This window comes from Topomyia yanbarensis, chromosome 1, assembly GCF_030247195.1.
Source record: "Topomyia yanbarensis strain Yona2022 chromosome 1, ASM3024719v1, whole genome shotgun sequence".
Taxonomy (NCBI): domain Eukaryota; kingdom Metazoa; phylum Arthropoda; class Insecta; order Diptera; family Culicidae; genus Topomyia; species Topomyia yanbarensis.
The window spans coordinates 129,332,475-129,349,334 of NC_080670.1; the positions used below are offsets into that span (position 1 = coordinate 129,332,475).

The 16,860-nt window shown below is 37.1% G+C and overlaps 1 protein-coding gene across 3 annotated transcripts in view; it reads left to right on the plus strand.

The window, feature by feature from the left end:
• The window catches only part of LOC131686824 (cytochrome P450 315a1, mitochondrial), a 414,542-nt gene that overhangs the window by 364,950 nt on the left and 32,732 nt on the right, over positions 1-16,860 (plus strand). The gene's annotated exons all lie outside the window — the stretch shown is intronic.

A 16,860-nucleotide genomic window follows, 5' to 3' on the forward strand; every position in this document is an offset into this window, starting at 1 on the left:
GCGAGTAATGGACTGCATACTGCGCGAGCTAATAGGAGTGTGTTGTTTCGTCTACATGGACGACATTATCATTTTCTCTAGTTCACTGCAGGATGACCAAAACGATCTGATTCGAGTAATGAAACAGCTGAAAGATGCTGGTCTGAAGATTCAATTAGACAAATGCGAATTCTTCAGAAAAGAGGTTCAATTTCTCGGGCACACCGTGTCAGTAAAACCCAACGCTGATAAAATCGAAAGCATAAAAATGTGGCCAATGCCAAAATGTGAAAGAGAAGTTAGACAATTTCTCGGTACACTAGGCTACTACCGGAGGTTTATAAAAGATTTTGCCAAGGTGGTAAAACCAATGACTAAACTATTGAGGAAGGATACTGAGTTCAAAATAACGACCGAAATCAAAGAATGTTTTCATAAATGCAAAAAGACTCTTTCCGTGGACCCTGTGTTAATGTACCCAGATTTTACTAAAGAATTTACATTAACAACAGATGCGAGCGACTATGCTATAGGAGCCGTTCTCTCCCAGGGACCAATCCGCAAAGATAGACCGATTGCATACGCCTCACGTACTCTAAGCAAAACAGAAGAGAACTATTGCACTACAGAAAAAGAGCTATGGGCAATCGTTTGGGCCGTGAAACATTTTCGACCATACCTGTATGGGAGAAAATTTAAATTAGTAGCGGATCACCAACCATTGACCTATTCTCTAACAAACGCAAACAGTAAGATCGTTCGTTGGAAACTTGATGTAGGCGAGTTTGACTACGAAATTATGTACAAACCCGGTAAGCAAAACGTCGTTGCCGACGCTCTTTCAAGAATAAATCCTACAATAGAAAACCAGGCAATAAACGCAAACTCTCAAGATAGCATAGAGGTAGAACCATCCTCAAGCGAAAGCGACGACCTGGAAACAATTCATTCGGCAGACACGAGCGACGACTATTTTATACCATGCACTGAAAAATCCATTAATTCTTTTAGGAACCAAATAATTTTAAAAATTGGTCCCAAAGACATAACATCCTACGAGCAAATATTTCCTAAGTATCATCGTCACATAATAACAAAACAAGATTATACAGAAAAAGATATAATTGACATCTTCAAAAATTTTCTTAACACCAAAGGTTTAATCTGTCTGAAAATGCCAATTTCACTCATCCAAATGGTTCAAGAAACATACAGAAAATACTTTTCAATTAATAAAACACATAAGATTCTCATTTCAGAATTACTCCTAGAAGACATAAGGATGGAAGACCAGCAGGACGAAATTATCCGAGAAACCCATAACTATGGCCATAGAGGCACAAAGGAAAATAAAAACCAAATATTACAAAAATTCTTTTTTCCACAGCTCGACAGAAAACTTAAAATTTTCGTAAGCACCTGTGATATTTGCAAAAAAAGCAAAATATGACAGATCACCGCCAAAATTAATTAGAAAAAGTACTTTCGGCAAAACCCCGTTTGATAGAGTCCACATCGACGTCTTTTTCTTACAAGGTCAAAAGTGGTTAACTATAGTAGATTCCTTCTCTAAATTTGCAAACGCAATTCATTTGCAAGCAAGAACAATAATCGACATGAAAAACGCCATAACTGAGCATATACGCCAATTTGGAAGACCGAACACTATAGTCAGCGACCAAGAACCTTCTTTCCGGTCAATCGATTTCATTGGATTTTTGAACGATCTCGGGATCGAGATACACTTCGCTAGCAACTCAAACGCTAACGGAATAGTAGAACGATTTCATTCTACGCTCATTGAGATTTTTAGAACGACAAAAACCAAATTCACCCATCTCACACTTAAAGAACACGTAAACGTCGCGATCGATATCTATAACAATAGTTTTCACGAATCAACCAAGGCTAAACCGCGAGAATTAATCTTTAACACCCTAAATACAACAAACACCGGAGAAATAACTGAAAATTTCCATAAACTCCAGTCCAAAGCCAAAATCGAACTAGATAAACAAAAAGCCAGATACGAGGAAAAATACGAGAACAAACAAATACCGAAAGCATTAAATTCAGGGGATGAAAAATATGTTAAAATAACCCAACGACTAACAAAAGACAAAAACCTGTATAAAATATCAAAAGTAAAACAAGACAATGAACTAACTTTCGAAGATAATAACGAGAATAATTACACTCAACCTGATAAACGCTACCACCTATAAAGAAATAACAAACAGTAATGGGCTACTGGCAGTAAAAATCGATTCAGTCAGAATTAAAATAGGATATAATAGGATAGTGCACAAGATAGACCTGAAAACACTCGAAAATAATCTCGATTATATTGAAAAAATAGGAAAATCCGTTAAAATTATTGATCATTTAGAAAACACACTTGAAGCCAAAATCCAGTTAGCTAAAGATAAACTTCATAGCCTTCTACCACGAAGACGGAGAAGAGGACTAGTAGACGCTCTAGGAACAGTAATAAAATTTATCTCTGGAAACCCAGACAACAATGATTTGAATATTATAAACCAAAGCCTAGGGATATTAGGAGAACAAGAAAACAAACTCGCTAAAAATCAAATGATGCAAATTAAAATTAACGAGATTTTTCAAAACAGAATAAATAATATTACAACTATTCTGAAAAGAATTAATATAAAGATGGCCAGAGAATTTAATTCAGCACAAGGAATTAAAGCAGATTTAGAATTCACAAATCTTATTTGGAAAACAGAGGAGATAATCCAGGTGATTGGCGACATAGAAGATCAAATAGAACTCTCTAATCTCAATCTTATCAACAAAAACATACTGTCTTTAGAAGAAAAGAATTTCATTTATAGCAAACTTAGGAGTCAAGGAATCAAGATAAATTACGTAGACGAAATCTTCCGTTACTGTACAGCTAGCATAGGAATTAGCAACAACCAAGTAGCCATCCTTACAAAAATCCCCGTACTGGACGACAAACACTACGATCTACTGGAACTTCATACGCTCAATCTCAATGGAACACGCATCAATACGCACATTCAGCTGGTAGCCAAACACAGAAACCACATATAATCGCAAACAACAAAATGCGATATTTGCAGTAACAATTCTCCATTAGAAGACGAATGCATCTTCAACCTTCTTGTACACCAAGCCCCAAAATGTACAGTCTCTCGAGTCAGAGAGACCACACAAATCAAAGAAATCTTAAAAGGTATCATCCTAATAGACACCAACATCGACATTGAAGTGTCTGACTCATGCGGAGGACCTAAAGTAATTGCAGGAACAACGCTAATCGAAATAGAAAATTGCACAATCAAAATAAGCAATCTAACATTCTACGGGAAGCCGGAACTAATCCATAAAGACAATTATCTCATACCAATATACAGCAAAAACCTTCAGATCGCAAGCAATATAACCAGCGAAGAGGAAAACGTTATGACCAGAATCCACAACTTGGAAGAAGTCAGCGAAATCTACCTATCACTGCACCAAACACAAAACAGGGTAACATTAGGAGGCTCTATCCTCCTGGTACTAACAATTCTTTGTTTCTCCACTTATCTCTATAGAAGAAAACCACATTCGGGAAAACATACAGTTGACAGGTCGCCAGAATCGTTTTCAACAACCCAACTAGAAGACACAGCAACCGAACCAACTGCAGAGACAACCGAAGAGAAAACAGAGAGAAACAAACCACGAGTCATTCCGATACCGAGATTCGAACTCCTGAAAAATCAACCGAGGACGCTTGATGCTTGAGGAGGGAGACGTTACGAGGAAACCTTCCGAAGCTAGAGCAGACATCGCAACCATATCCGCTGACCGATCATAATCGATCCAAATGATCGATGCAACGCAGATATGCTGAGCCAGCTGAATGCCACGCGCGATGCCAACGTGGAAGCGGCCAACATGGACAACGTGGACATCGGACGATACTGGAGCAGACTTGGTATTGCTGACTATGTTAAACATAGTTTATAAGAGGCAGTTGATAGAAAAATTAAATTAGTCTTAGGCATGAGTTGTAACATAACGATCATAAGTGAATAAATGCTTTTTTATAAAACTCTGACACATCAGAGCATTACTTATATATATATATATATATATATATATATATATATATATATATATATATATATATATATATATATATATATATATATATATATATATATATATATATATATATATATATATATATATATATATATATATATATATATATATATATATATATATATATATATATATATATATATATATATATATATATATATATATATATATATATATATATATATATATATATATATATATATATATATATATATATATATATATATATATATATATATATAACCTCATAGTTATAGTAGTTTGAAAACGTGGTTGTTCATAAATAACAGGGTATGCAGATGGTTATTAAAATCAATAAAATGAATAAAATAAACAAAATGAAGAAAGTGATAAAATGAATAAAAATGTTTTCTATCTATATATTTTATCATTTTTTTCATTTTGTTTGCTTGTAAACAATAAAATAAAAGAAATGAAAAAAAATCAGTGATATAAAAAGTAATAGGATTATAGAATAAATTAAATTGTGTCTAATAAATGTTCTAAAATGTTCTAAATGAAATGAATAAAATGAATGACTGAACAAAATTAGTCAGATTATTAAAATAAATAAAATATGTGAACCTGATAACTAATATAAAATTGCATAACACGAAAAAAGTGAATAAATAAATTAAATGAATGATACGAATAAGATGCATGAGATAATAAACTGATCGGAATGCATTCAAAGAATGAAATGAATACAGTAGATAAAATGAGGTCAAATAAACAAAATGAATCTAGAGAATACCAAATGAAAAAATCATTAAAGTGAAAGTCACATGTTTAAAATGAAAATAAATAAACAAAGCGAATATAATCCATGAAATGAATGATCTGGAAAAATGAGTATATAGAATAAAATTTAAAAAAGTTAGTTAAATGTAAATGAATAAAACGAACTCCAAAACCATGATTTCATAATATTCTGAGGTGTTTGTGAAAATCCCATTGCAAAGAGCACGTTTTGCCTTTCTCATATAGAAAGGTTATGCAATCACTCTGAAAAACGTCAACCTAATCCCGGCCCGGAGGGCCGAGTGTCATATCCCATTCGATTCAGTTCGTCGAGATCGGAAAAAGTCTGTGTGTTTGTGTGTATGTATGTATGTGTGTGTGTATGTGTGTGTGTATGTGTGTGTATGTATGTGCGTATGTGTCAAATAATGTCACTCATTTTTCTCAGAGATGGCTGGACCGATTTGCCCAAACTTAGTCTCAAATGAAAAGTGCAACCTTCCCATCGGCTGCTATTGAATTTTGGATCGATCGGAATTCTGGTTCCGGAATTACGGGTTTCAGAGTGCGGCCACACAGAAATTTCTCATATAAACTATAGGAAAAATTAAAAACTGAATTTTTATTTTTGATGCTAAATGTGTTCAAGGTGCATGAAACGTCGAGATTCGATGCAAACTCGAAAAAAAAATTTGACTACGATTCACTTTTTTGGATTTTGGCACATTTTTGCCTTTCTCATATAGAAAGGCTATGCAATCACTCTGAAAAACGTCAACCTAATCCCGGCCCGGAGGGCCGAGTGTCATATCCCATTCGACTCAGTTCGTCGAGATCGGAAAAAGTCTGTATGTGTGTGTGTATGTATGTATGTGTGTGTATGTGTATGTGTGTGTGTGTATGTATGTGCGTATGTGTCAAATAATGTCACTCATTTTTCTCAGAGATGGCTGGACCGATTTGCCCAAACTTAGTCTCAAATGAAAAGTGCAACCTTCCCATCGGCTGCAATTGAATTTTGGATCGATCGGAATTCTGGTTCCGGAATTACGGGTTTCAGAGTGCGGCCACACAGAAATTTCTCATATAAACTATAGGAAAAATTAAAAACTGAATTTTTATTTTTGATGCTAAATGTGTTCAAGGTGCATGAAACGTCGAGATTCGATGCAAACTCGAAAAAAAAATTTGACTACGATTCACTTTTTTGGATTTTGGCACATTTTTGCCTTTCTCATATAGAAAGGTTATGCAATCACTCTGAAAAACGTCAACCTAATCCCGGCCCGGAGGGCCGAGTGTCATATCCCATTCGACTCAGTTCGTCGAGATCGGAAAAAGTCTGTATGTGTGTGTGTATGTGTGTGTATGTATGTGTGTGTGTATGTATGTGCGTATGTGTCAAATAATGTCACTCATTTTTCTCAGAGATGGCTGGACCGATTTGCCCAAACTTAGTCTCAAATGAAAAGTGCAACCTTCCCATCGGCTGCTATTGAATTTTGGATCGATCGGAATTCTGGTTCCGGAATTACGGGTTTCAGAGTGCGGCCACACAGAAATTTCTCATATAAACTATAGGAAAAATTAAAAACTGAATTTTTATTTTTGATGCTAAATGTGTTCAAGGTGCATGAAACGTCGAGATTCGATGCAAACTCGAAAAAAAAATTTGACTACGATTCACTTTTTTGGATTTTGGCACATTTTTGCCTTTCTCATATAGAAAGGTTATGCAATCACTCTGAAAAACGTCAACCTAATCCCGGCCCGGAGGGCCGAGTGTCATATCCCATTCGACTCAGTTCGTCGAGATCGGAAAAAGTCTGTATGTGTGTGTGTGTATGTATGTATGTGTGTGTGTATGTGTGTGTGTGTATGTATGTGCGTATGTGTCAAATAATGTCACTCATTTTTCTCAGAGATGGCTGGACCGATTTGCCCAAACTTAGTCTCAAATGAAAAGTGCAACCTTCCCATCAGCTGCTATTGAATTTTGGATCGATCGGAATTCTGGTTCCGGAATTACGGGTTTCAGAGTGCGGCCACACAGAAATTTCTCATATAAACTATAGGAAAAATTAAAAACTGAATTTTTATTTTTGATGCTAAATGTGTTCAAGGTGCATGAAACGTCGAGATTCGATGCAAACTCGAAAAAAAAATTTGACTGCGATTCACTTTTTTGGATTTTGGCACATTTTTGCCTTTCTCATATAGAAAGGTTATGCAATCACTCTGAAAAACGTCAACCTAATCCCGGCCCGGAGGGCCGAGTGTCATATCCCATTCGACTCAGTTCGTCGAGATCGGAAAAAGTCTGTATGTGTGTGTGTATGTATGTATGTGTGTGTGTATGTGTGTGTGTATGTATGTGCGTATGTGTCAAATAATGTCACTCATTTTTCTCAGAGATGGCTGGACCGATTTGCCCAAACTTAGTCTCAAATGAAAAGTGCAACCTTCCCATCGGCTGCTATTGAATTTTGGATCGATCGGAATTCTGGTTCCGGAATTACGGGTTTCAGAGTGCGGCCACACAGAAATTTCTCATATAAACTATAGGAAAAATTAAAAACTGAATTTTTATTTTTGATGCTAAATGTGTTCAAGGTGCATGAAACGTCGAGATTCGATGCAAACTCGAAAAAAAAATTTGACTGCGATTCACTTTTTTGGATTTTGGCACATTTTTGCCTTTCTCATATAGAAAGGTTATGCAATCACTCTGAAAAACGTCAACCTAATCCCGGCCCGGAGGGCCGAGTGTCATATCCCATTCGACTCAGTTCGTCGAGATCGGAAAAAGTCTGTATGTGTGTGTGTGTATGTATGTATGTGTGTGTGTATGTGTGTGTGTGTATGTATGTGCGTATGTGTCAAATAATGTCACTCATTTTTCTCAGAGATGGCTGGACCGATTTGCCCAAACTTAGTCTCAAATGAAAAGTGCAACCTTCCCATCGGCTGCTATTGAATTTTGGATCGATCGGAATTCTGGTTCCGGAATTACGGGTTTCAGAGTGCGGCCACACAGAAATTTCTCATATAAACTATAGGAAAAATTAAAAACTGAATTTTTATTTTTGATGCTAAATGTGTTCAAGGTGCATGAAACGTCGAGATTCGATGCAAACTCGAAAAAAAAATTTGACTGCGATTCACTTTTTTGGATTTTGGCACATTTTTGCCTTTCTCATATAGAAAGGTTATGCAATCACTCTGAAAAACGTCAACCTAATCCCGGCCCGGAGGGCCGAGTGTCATATCCCATTCGACTCAGTTCGTCGAGATCGGAAAAAGTCTGTATGTGTGTGTGTATGTATGTATGTGTGTGTGTATGTGTGTGTGTATGTATGTGCGTATGTGTCAAATAATGTCACTCATTTTTCTCAGAGATGGCTGGACCGATTTGCCCAAACTTAGTCTCAAATGAAAAGTGCAACCTTCCCATCGGCTGCTATTGAATTTTGGATCGATCGGAATTCTGGTTCCGGAATTACGGGTTTCAGAGTGCGGCCACACAGAAATTTCTCATATAAACTATAGGAAAAATTAAAAACTGAATTTTTATTTTTGATGCTAAATGTGTTCAAGGTGCATGAAACGTCGAGATTCGATGCAAACTCGAAAAAAAAATTTGACTACGATTCACTTTTTTGGATTTTGGCACATTTTTGCCTTTCTCATATAGAAAGGTTATGCAATCACTCTGAAAAACGTCAACCTAATCCCGGCCCGGAGGGCCGAGTGTCATATCCCATTCGACTCAGTTCGTCGAGATCGGAAAAAGTCTGTATGTGTGTGTGTATGTATGTGTGTGTGTATGTGTGTGTGTATGTGTGTGTGTATGTATGTGCGTATGTGTCAAATAATGTCACTCATTTTTCTCAGAGATGGCTGGACCGATTTGCCCAAACTTAGTCTCAAATGAAAGGTGCAACCTTCCCATCGGCTGCTATTGAATTTTGGATCGATCGGAATACTGGTTCCGGAATTACGGGTTTCAGAGTGCGGCCACACAGAAATTTCTCATATAAACTATAGGAAAAATTAAAAATAGAATTTTTATTTTTGATGCTAAATGTGTTCAAGGTGCATGAAACGTCGAGATTTGATGCAAACTCGAAAAAAAATTTGACTACGATTCACTTTTTTGGATTTTGGCACATTTTTGCCTTTCTCATATAGAAAGGTTATGCAATCACTCTGAAAAATGTCAACCTAAATTTTTTTTCGACTCGTTTAGGGTTTCTGGATTTTAACAGGGGCGTAGTTGATGGTTTACGGAGAGGGATTACACCCCCCCCCTCTACTGTTCGCGCCCCTCCTTTAAAAATCTCCTTAAATCACCCCTCAGACCACCACCCCATCCAGCCCTCATACCCCTCCCTTTCAACCCCATCATCTTTAAACCACCACTGTATCACAAAGCATACCAATTTAAGCTGGGGAGTCGTTCGTTCATGGGACTTTCGCCCTCTTCACATACCCAGCCCCGCATGACAAAATGAGTTAGCAAGCAGATAACATTGATCTAATGATGATTAGGCTAATGGAGTATGATATTTTTTTGTTTCAAGTGTTTCACCGTCGACACGTAGCTCATCAAGTTCGTGGCTGGCATGCCATTGTGTATAAGTGCAAAGTGTACTAAGAATGTAATGGACATTTCCACAATTATGTTGAACATAAAAAGCCTCCGTGCCATAGTTTAGAGAAATGAGAAAGGCACAATTGCACCGCTAGGTGGATTAAAACAGGTTTTTGAAAATTCCTTTGCAAAGAGCACTTCTTTTCTTGACGGTGTTTTAAGATTATCTGGTGTTTCTACTTTATTGATGAGCCTTATCGAAAATGACTAATCATCAGGAAATCTAGAAATCAGGAATTTGTCTTGGAATTAAAAGATGTCTCTTTGGTCACAGATATCTGAAAAATGATTTTTGTACAGAATAGAATTTTCAGGTCCAGTATTTTAACGCGTATTTTGAAATAATGAACTGAGGTAAGGCCACCTGTAAATAGTATTCTTTTTCATTAAAGTATATAGAAAAGAGTGTCACGTATCTAGGTTATGTTGGAAATTATATTATTGTCGATGGCACAAAAGCCGTACATTCAGTCGAATAAAATGCAGTCTCTTTACACCCATCCTTATCACTTGAGAATTGTTTCGTTCGGAATTCTCGTTCTGGAGATATGGGTTTTTGAGTCCTACACAAAACAATACCATGACAAAGGAATGGTTCAAACTTCCAGAATAAGTATTAAATTCATCGAAAATCCTGTGGCGATTGATAGTGTCACTGGACTGCTTTTGAGACACGAACATTCATGAAATTACAAGTCGTATTTTTTCACAAATAAATTTGCCTTTAGTCACATTAATCATGAAAAATGTATATTGGGGTTTTCAGTACAACTCAGTATCGGTTGTAGTTACACAGTAATATGTATGACATAAATTCAGTGAGATCAACTATCTGTCCAATGCATAAACTGTGAGTGTAATCCTCGCTAATTTACGTGTAGAATACGGAGCACTCAAACGAAACATCTATTGAATTGTCCAATGTCTGAGCTAATTCTGGCATTGAAGCTTCAATTGAAGCGTTCTCAGCAGTAATGAATTGGGCAATTGAAACCATCGCTATAAGTTAAGGTTGCACGGAGAATGCGCAAAATTCGCAAACGAAAAAAGCAGTTTTTTTCCACACCGTATGTCAGATCTTCATAAAAATCAATCAGCGTGTGTAGAATGTTGTTACAGTACTGCTGATTGATTTTTATGAAGATCTGACATACGGTGTGGAAAAAACTGCTTTTTTCGTTTGCGAATTTTGCGCATTCTCCGTGCAACCTTAAAAGCATCCTTTTACTGGGATTCAAGTATAGTTCGATAGTTCAGGGGTCTTTGGGCACCATTCTTCCCTTGTATAGTTTGTGGATATTTTTGAAATTTGATCCGTTATTTTATGCACTTTTATGTGCATTCCAATACAATGAATCTACATTTTTAATAATATAAACCCAAATCAGGTGTTCTACATTTTCAAATGGCACATTTGTATATATGTTTCATTCAAAATTCAGTAGAGATACGAAAGGTTTAAAAAAGTGTACGTGGGATGTCTCTTTTCAACATTTTTGTCTTCAAACGACCATATCACCCAATTTGCAATATCCAAGGATTTCCGTAATTATAGTATATACAAGCGCTCAGTGTAGAATTAAATATAGCATTCCCGTATACATCGAGAACGGCGCTGTAGAAGTTCGGGTCCATGATTTGGCTACGCGTACCCCTGACGGCGCGATTAAAAAAGGCTTGCAAAAATACGGAGAAGTAGACTCCGTTACACATGATACATGGAGGAATTTTTTCCCGGGCATCCCTAACGGTGTTCGTGTGGTGAGAATGCGTGTGACCAAGCCAATTCCCTCATACTTAAGCTTCACAGTGTTAGGAAGGGACGATGCTCTCATTCAACAGACATCACTAGTCACGTACCCAGGGCAAATTCCTACGTGCCAGTTCTGCACGAAGAAGCTGCACCTCGGAAAACCTTGCGTAGAAACTGTTAAGGAAAACTTAACCAATCCAACCGAAATCAGCCCAGAACCATCTTACGCTAAACCACTAACAGCTGCAAAACCAACATCTCCGGATCAAGCACCAACAACCAGCAACAACAACAACGAAACGAATGCCGAAAAATACGAACATACCATAACGACCGATAAGAGTAAGACACAAACTGGAACATCCGCCCGCGAGCAGCAGAAAAGTACTACGGATGAGGACATGGACATGAACGACAACGCGAAAGAAGACAAACGGATCGAACCTCAAATTGCAGTGGACAACACTGGCAATATTTCGCACCCTAGAAAAAGGATCTCAACACGCAGCAGAAAGCTGCGCTGAACGAGACAAAAAACTTGACTTAGTTGTTTTTTTATTTATTGTAAAAAACGAACAATCGGCCTCGTCGAGCTACCGCATTTGGGCCTAAATAAATTTATTAATTATAAAAAAACTTATCACTCTTCGGATATTATAGCGTTTGAGAACATTTAGAACTTGATGCTTCGCGATGTTTTTGAATACACATACTACATGGGATAGTGGCAGGACTCAGAGAATCGCTCAAATCAGCATAGGACAACATCAGTGCCAGAAATCTCAAACCAAATCAATGGGAAAGCGAAAAAATGGCCCATAAAATAGACATACAAACGAATTATTGTTAATGCTCTGTTAATAAAATATCTAAATTGTGGTGGGAAAACTGAATTTTCCTGAAGGGGTTATATATTGTACTGAACCAAAAAATCGATTTTTTTTTTGAATCGATTTGAAGTTTATACATTACTGAAATTTCCAACGCGACTGAGAACTAAGAAATCAACGCTTTTTCTTGAAAAGGGTGATACCATTCAAAGAAAATCAACAGTGAATATTTCCAGACTTGGTTTTATTTCCTATTTAAGAACTATTGTGTTTTTACATCCTAGATTGCATGATTCAGTGATCGAAACCCAAAACTTCATAAAGTATTTGAAATTATTAAATTAAAATTTGTTTTTGCTATTGAAATTGACAAAATGATAGAATCGCCTTTTTGCGGATTGTTTACTTTTTCGGTCAGCATTGAAGTATCGCCCTTACGGTTTTTTACAATAACTACCGGTCTACACCACAGATTTCGTCCGTGTTTTTTCAATAGCGATCATTGTTACTATTTACAGCTGGTATCAGCTTGATAATCCTCAAAAAATACGAAAATAACAGTTTCGCCTCTAAACTGCTAGCAAAAAAAGTATCGCCCAGTTTGTTTGCATGGAGCGTGGAGGGCAAAACTTTAAATAAACATACAAAAATACAGTTTCGCGCGTTGTATTTTTTGCTGTAGTTTAAGAAAGCAATATCGTAGAATCCAAATTTTTAGGTTAATTTGTTGCGTTTCAAAGCCCTCATTCGCATGTATGAAAAAAGCCTTATGTTTACATTTGTAAGTATCGCCCTTCTCACAAAAATAGCGTTGAAATGACATCGCAGCTTCTGATATCTCACTATCTCTGAAGTACATGCGTGCATAGTTCCAAATTTTACTTCGACATCAACTTTTTCTAAAGGTGACTTCCCAGTAGTATCCTTGATTTGAATTATTATTGCTAATCCTAATGCCAAAGAACAATTAAAAACCTCTCGAAAACTAATCGTTTGGGAAAATCATCATCATTACTGAAATTTTCATTTTCACGAATCTTTTCGATAACCTTCCGTTACTTGCGTTAATGCACTGGGTGCACAGTGCTCTGAAAATCTAGCGAAATCGTCTTAGGGCACCAGCGGGTCTAATTCAGAGCTATCTGCGCGGCGAGTTAAATCTGTAAAGAATACTAAAAATTAATTTCTATTCCATAATTTTCAGTTCGGCAATTCGAGAGATCGTGCTCACCGCAAGCCATGAAAAATAGACTACGTTGTGAAGCGATGGTTACTATTTATTAAAAAATCACGGTTAAATAAAAAATAAAACTATTAAAAAATTTAAAATAGTTTATAATTTTCACAAACTTAATAGGAAAAATTGTTTAATAAGCTTTCGTAATATTGTGTAAAGAATGGGCAAAACTGGCAATGGGAGCGATATGGACTCGAAAGACCGAATGTGAGCCATCAGCCGAATTATCTCTGATGATGAAGACAAGAGTACGTTTGTCCAAAGGCAAATACAGTGCAATCACTTCATTCATGCGAAAAGAGCTTGGGCATAAAATATTCGTTCCTTGGGCAGATATGATCGAATAGCGCAACAGCGTCACACAGAGGAGTAACTAGAATAAATTCTTGGCCAATAACCAAAAAAAAAATTTTTCGATTTGTTATTAAGTTATATTTTTTTTAGATACCTAAAAGCATACTGCATATTGTGGCAAGGTAAAGAGTTTGCCAAAAATTGCTAAAGATTTTTTGCATGGATGCAAAATGGTGATATTTTAGGGGTTTTTAATCATTTTTTATTATATATCCAGCAAAATCGCTTTCTAATGAAGATGACTATATTAAATAAGACAATATTATAACAAACGTAATTGAACACAACTATTTGTGTAATCTCAGCTTAAAAATAACCGAAAATAGTAGTGTTTCTGTGTATTAGACCAGCTTTAGAAACACCCTTTTTAAACTTTTTATTCCAAATTTGAATGATAAAAAAGTTACATTATACGGCAAGATCCGGCAAAGTTGCTGAAACAACATTACAAAACAAGATTCCGGCTATCCGAAAAACATTCAATCTCTTCCGATCTTTTCCGATCCACAAATTCCAAGCGATTTGAAAATATTGATATTTCCACTAATTTGAGATACGCCAAAATGGTGTCGGGCCAAATACTATGTTTGGCAAAATGTATATCTACGAATATGTGCACCGGTTTCCCTTTTCTTCTCCCTTTCCACTGACCAACTGCTCATGCTTCGGGAAAAACAAATGTATTCACAAAGATAACCACGAAAATACTAGTATTCGAAAGGATCTAGAAAAATGACCTCTGCACTGGTAGGTGGATAGATGCCAAATTGTCCCAAAAACTAGTTATTTTCTATTTTAGTTCATATTAAGGCATAATAACAGCAATAGCCGCAATAAATAGTTTTGGCCAGGATTCGACCCAAGTTACTCCTCTGTGCATCATTCCGAAATTTAATACTCCGGACGAGGAAAAGGGATCCCTCTGTTGCATCATCACAGTTCGTGAACTGGTGACAAACGATGTCACACGAATAATGGAGATACCTGAGATTCGGAAAAAACTGCCGTCAAATGGCTCCGTTGAATGCATAATGTATGTAGCAGCTGGACCAGACTCGGCAACTGGATTTACCCACTATAACTCGGCGAAATTTCTTGGTAAAGACGACTCTCTGCTAACTGAACACTACATGTGTCTCAAAGTGAAATTATCAGGCGACAATCGGGATATTTTTATTAACCCAAACCCTCAGTCTGATACATTTTGTAGAGTTCGCACTATTTTGTGGGTCAAGGAGACAGACCTCATTTATGTGCAGCTTTATCAGGACTTTTTCAAGGAAGTAGCAGAAATAAATCAGTCTCCAGTGATCTTCAAAACTGGAAATTTAACTGCGAAAATAAAGGTTGAAGCATCCTATACCTTAATCGATGGAAAGGCGACAAATGCTATCGTGGGAAATGAAAACGTTTTTAATCCACCTAACAGTGTGATGAGACATTTCTTATAACTCTTATCACTCAGTTTGTCTTCACATCTCGCCCTGAGCAGAAGCAAAAAATCGTCCCGCGCAAGTGAAACAGTCAATTCTACCTAAAAATCAATCGGTGCCTATCACACAAGCAGTCCATAACAATAGCCTATACCTACTGTGCGATTTAGTGATGAGTGACGGTGCCCAGCAAAAAGCAACCCAGATACGGCCGAACTGTGTTGCTGTTGATTTTTCAAAATGCCCCGTAAGACCAGCCATTCGGGAAGTGGAACAGTTATTAAAAGTGCAGATGGAACTCAATCTGGCTGAAGTGAAAACCCTACAAATGCATCATATCAAACATTGCGTGCTGATTTCGTTCAACAACATTAACCAAGCTGAGTCATTCGCCTCGCGAAACAACATGCAGCACACCGCCGAATGCGGCAATGTTAAATATAGCATTCCCGTATACATCGAGAACGGCGCTGTAGAAGTTCGGGTCCATGATTTGGCTACGCGTACCCCTGACGGCGCGATTAAAAAAGGCTTGCAAAAATACGGAGAAGTAGACTCCGTTACACATGATACATGGAGGAATTTTTTCGCGGGCATCCCTAACGGTGTTCGTGTGGTGAGAATGCGTGTGACCAAGCCAATTCCCTCATACTTAAGCTTCACAGTGTTAGGAAGGGACGATGCTCTCATTCAACAGACATCACTAGTCACGTACCCAGGGCAAATTCCTACGTGCCAGTTCTGCACGAAGAAGCTGCACCTCGGAAAACCTTGCGTAGAAACTGTTAAGGAAAACTTAACCAATCCAACCGAAATCAGCCCAGAACCATCTTACGCTAAACCACTAACAGCTGCAAAACCAACATCTCCGGATCAAGCACCAACAACCAGCAACAACAACAACGAAACGAATGCCGAAAAATACGAACATACCATAACGACCGATAAGAGTAAGACACAAACTGGAACATCCGCCCGCGAGCAGCAGAAAAGTACTACGGATGAGGACATGGACATGAACGACAACGCGAAAGAAGACAAACGGATCGAACCTCAAATTGCAGTGGACAACACTGGCAATATTTCGCACCCTAGAAAAAGGATCTCAACACGCAGCAGAAAGCTGCGCTGAACGAGACAAAAAACTTGACTTAGTTGTTTTTTTATTTATTGTAAAAAACGAACAATCGGCCTCGTCGAGCTACCGCATTTGGGCCTAAATAAATTTATTAATTATAAAAAAACTTATCACTCTTCGGATATTATAGCGTTTGAGAACATTTAGAACTTGATGCTTCGCGATGTTTTACATTTCTTATAAAAGAAATGTATAGAATTCGCTCAAACTTTCAAGATTTTTTCCGAGGCCCGGAGGGCCGAGTCTTATGTACCAATCGACTCAGCTCGACGATTTGGGACAATGTCTGTGTGTGTGTCTGTGTGTGTGTATGTAACGGACAAATTCTCATTCGTGTTTCTCAGCAATGGCTGAACCGATCTTATCCAAACCAATTTTAAATGAAAGAACTAAAAAACAGTATGAACGCTATTAATTTGTTTTTGATTCTGATGTTTAGTTTCCAAGATATGAATGCTTGAATGCGTAAAAATGGCGTTTTTTGCAGTTTTTTTGAATTATCTGCCGAAATTGACAATATAGATTAACAATTTATATGTTTTTAGACAGGTTTAACGAATACCTTTCGAATAAGCTATAGATTGTTGAAATCGGACTATTA